Source organism: Triticum dicoccoides, chromosome 4B (genome assembly GCF_002162155.2).
Source record: "Triticum dicoccoides isolate Atlit2015 ecotype Zavitan chromosome 4B, WEW_v2.0, whole genome shotgun sequence".
NCBI lineage: Eukaryota > Viridiplantae > Streptophyta > Magnoliopsida > Poales > Poaceae > Triticum > Triticum dicoccoides.
Window position 1 is genome coordinate 640,017,796 of NC_041387.1, and position 3,951 is coordinate 640,021,746.

General features: G+C 48.0%; 1 long non-coding RNA gene across 1 annotated transcript; it reads left to right on the forward strand.

Moving 5' to 3' along the window:
• The first annotated feature begins 1,657 nt into the window (after nucleotides 1–1,657).
• Nucleotides 1,658–3,559, forward strand: LOC119291961. The gene is made up of 3 exons (XR_005142783.1): nucleotides 1,658–2,175; nucleotides 2,368–2,547; nucleotides 3,185–3,559. It is a non-coding gene; the product is annotated as an uncharacterized LOC119291961 (long non-coding RNA).
• The last annotated feature ends 392 nt before the right edge of the window (nucleotides 3,560–3,951 follow it).

Consider the following 3,951-nt stretch of genomic DNA (forward strand, 5'->3'; position numbering starts at 1 on the left):
GACCCGCCGCCACCATGGTACTCCACTGCTACTCCTGCAACTCCACTCTCCATGGCTCCACCTGCAATAGTGCTCCCTTGCAACTTGTAAAGATGTGAAGCTGTCCTCTCTCCTATCATCACAGTCACCCCATCTTCCATGATTTTCATGGTCTTCTTATCCCGATCACAACGGAATTCCATACCACCATCATGAACAACACCAAGTGAAATTAGATTCCTCCTTAACCCTGGCACATGCCTGACTCCCCGAAGCATCCGCTCAACTCCATCAAACATCTTGATTTTGATGTCACCTACTCCAGCAACATGATAACCTGTATCATCGCCCACATAGGCTAAACCAAACTCACCAGACTTGTACGAAAGAGAACCACTCCCTGTTGGGCGTCGCATGAAAAGAGCAAGCTGAATCCAACATCCACGCTTCAGATTTTGTAGACCGCCTGTTTGACACTACGAGAACATTAGTATCACTGTCCGAGCCATCACCATGAGTAGCCGCATTAGCACTTGCCCCACCCTTCAGTTCTGGGCGTTCCCTCTTTATATGTCCCCAATCCTTGCACCTGTGGCACTGCACCTTTTTCTTCTTTTTCTTCTCCGCCTCTTGTCCCTTCTGAGCTGATAACCTTTAACTGCCAACCCCAAACCTTGAGTACTCTCCCTTTCTACAACATTCTTTTGCTTCATCAACTCATGTCCAAGAAACACTGCAGTGACTTCCTCATTATTGATGGTTGTCTTTCCATGTGTCAATGTAATGACCAAATGCTCATAGGACGGTGGCAACAAAACAAGAAGAAGTAGCGCCTTATCCCCATCATCGATCTTCACATCCAGACGCGCTAGATCCACGACCAACTGATTAAAGGCATTCACATGCTCCACAAGATCCGACCCCTCCTGCATCTTCAGCCCATAGAACTTTTGCTTCAAATACAGCTTATTGGTCGCTGACTTGGACATATAACGATTTGCCAACTTATCCCAAATTCCCTTAGGAGTATCTTCGTCCATGACATGATACATGACCTGATCCGCAAGACAAAGCCGTATGGTAGCGGCCGCTGCACTTGCATATCCTCCCACGCATCGTTGTCAACCTTGGCCGGCTTTGTCTCCTGCAAACCCTTCAAGATTCCTTGCTGCGCCAGAATATTCTTGACTCTTGTCTGCCATAGACCGAAGTTATCCGTGCCATCGAATTTCTCCACATCAAACTTGGTGAACCCCAGCGCCATGCCGAGCCGCGATCTAACCGACATGTTGCCGCCGGTCTGACCGCCCTTGTTTTCCTCTGCGACTTCCTCATGAAAAAGATCACTGATCCCGTATTTCTCATCTGAAGCCACGCCGCAGTCCGCGATCTACCAAGAAATATGACCCGCACAACCTTCCTGTCTGCCCTTTAGAAAATCACTTGAAGCCTCTTGCCTCCACCTTTTCCCTGAACTCGCAAACAATTTCTGTTGTACCTGCTAGCCTTTGCGCCTCGTCGCCCCAGCTTCTTATTATCCGCTGGCTCAGCCGATCTTACTTTTTCCTTCCCTGACACAAAAAAAAATCCTAAATTCTTCAAAGCAAAGCTTTGCTGTTTAGACGTCCTGAGCACACACCCTTCCGCGTCGTCCGATTAAATCGGACCGGTCAGGAGGAAACACCCATGAGGCCTTGACCCACTCCCTCTGGTCCACCACCCACTCCCCGTCCCCTCACTCTCCGTCCCCTCCTTCTTCCTCTGCCTCAATCCCTGCCGACGCATCGCCGGGGACCCCAGCCACCACACCCTGCTAGCCCCTTCATCCTACCTCTGCCGACCTGTCCCGACCCCCTCCATTATCAACCGCCGCCGCGCCGCCCAGACCCGAGCAGCGTCGCGCAACTACCTGTGCTCCTCCCCTGGCGCTACCCCAGCAATCCCGTCATGCTCCGGATGAACGGCAGTGTCACCTTGCGCCGGATTTGGGCCACCCCGTGCAGGATCCGCACCGCCAGCATCAGATCCCGTGGGTTCTCTTCTCGTACATGGCGGCCTCCCGCCCCCAGGCCATGGATCGCCTACATGGCTAGCAGGGCCGGTTTGTTGGGGTGGTAGGAGCCCGTCGATGGAGGGGAACCACGGCCGCCGACATCGCCGGAACAGCTCCGCTTCTCGTACACCAATGGAACTGGGGTAAGTTTTCCCCTGCATACTGCTAGCAATATCGTATCTTCATGGTTATGGCTCGTGCAAAAGACTTGCATACCATGGGCACCTATGTAATCTGAAACAAGTGATTCAAGTGTCAGTTTTGGTGCAGTAGTTGCAAGATTCATTCAATTTGAGCGCTGATTTCTCCCTAACATGGATTTGGCTTTTGGTCAGGTTCATTGGGAGAGGGGATCCAAGGGGACTGGAGTGTTGTATAGAGCAATCTGATTCGGCTGCAGAGCCTCTGTTCCTCCTCTATCTCCTTCGAAGCAGGGGCGGAGGAGGGTGACGGTCGTTGTCGACGGTGTGCTTATTCCGGCAAGCGGGAAGGGGGTTCTACAATAGAAATCAGTGGTGAGCGTCGTCTAAATCGTTTTTTTCATGCGCTTCTCTAATGATGCCCCGGGGGAGGTCTGTGATAGAGTAGTGTCGATATCACGGGGGGAAGGGGGCAGCCGGCGGGTGAATTTTGGTTGCAAGGGACAAGCATTTCCATTTTGTCGTAGGTGACATTTTTAGAGGAAGGGAATGGGGGTGGATACATGTGTGGATCTGCAGGTGTCGAAATATGAATGGCGAGTTGATGTCTTTGATTTCTTTGGCGATAAGATTCTACTCGCAATAGGCATTATCTGAACCAGGTGAGTTTTTCTAGAGGGTTGGTGTTGAAAGCTACTATGAGAGAGGCTACGAGTTGCCTGATATGCGTTACCAGTTTCCTGACTTTTCCCCTTCACACAACTTGCCTGACGCTAGTCATGTAGGTGTCTGACTTTTTATCCGCCGATGCTTCTGATTTTTGTTGTCTTAGTATCATTTTTACTGAATCCATGTTTCGCCAGATTGACTGCAGCAATTGTATTACTTGCAAATTTGGTACTACATACTGAAATGTTTTTGGAAGCAGCGGCAGCAACAATTTTTTACTTTCAACTTTTGTACTACATACTGAAATGTTTTTTGGAATAATGAAAAACAAAAATGAACGCAGATTCATTGGCCATTCTGGCTGAAATATGGGGCACATCAGCCTCCAGAACCAGCTGAGGTGCTAGAATTTGACATGGAGGGGAGGTGCTAAAACAGTATGCATGCATGATGCATGTGGTCATGTTCTTCGTCCACTAAAGTGTGGTACCATACTATCAAGTTGCATAATCAGTCCAGGGCTGAGTTGCTGGATGGAGAAATGAAACTTGTCTAGTTATCTTATTTGTTGTCTAATTTGTTCAAACAAAGCAAACAGACTGAAAGGCCTGAATTGTTGACATGTCCTGCTATGACCATCAAATAGTTTGCTGGTCCTTCTCTGCTTGTTATGTAGATTTACTTCTCTTTTTCTATCCAGACTTCTCTTTTACTGTTTTCACAAAGACTATCATGAGTTACCTGACATGTGCATATCTCGTCTAAAACTTTTTTGGTCTACTCTTTTTTCGCTAGCTAGTTGCTTGAGATGGTTCCAAAACATGCTAGTAGAGATATTTACACATAAATATTTTTTCTTAAAGAATCAAGATCGTGCATGTCGCCGTATGTGGGAAGGGTGTGGTGTTTCATTTTTTAGCATAGGTTCATATACCTTTCTTTTAGTCTAGGTTTCACATATATGACTGAAAACTTGTAAATATGAGATTCCCTCCAAGATGAGAGTACTCGAAACTTGTAATTTCAACGTGTTACCGAAGTTTGTAGAGCAAGTTGCCAGAGTCGTGTTATCCTTCTGCTAGTTTGTGTGTGTGTGTGTGCGTGTGTGTG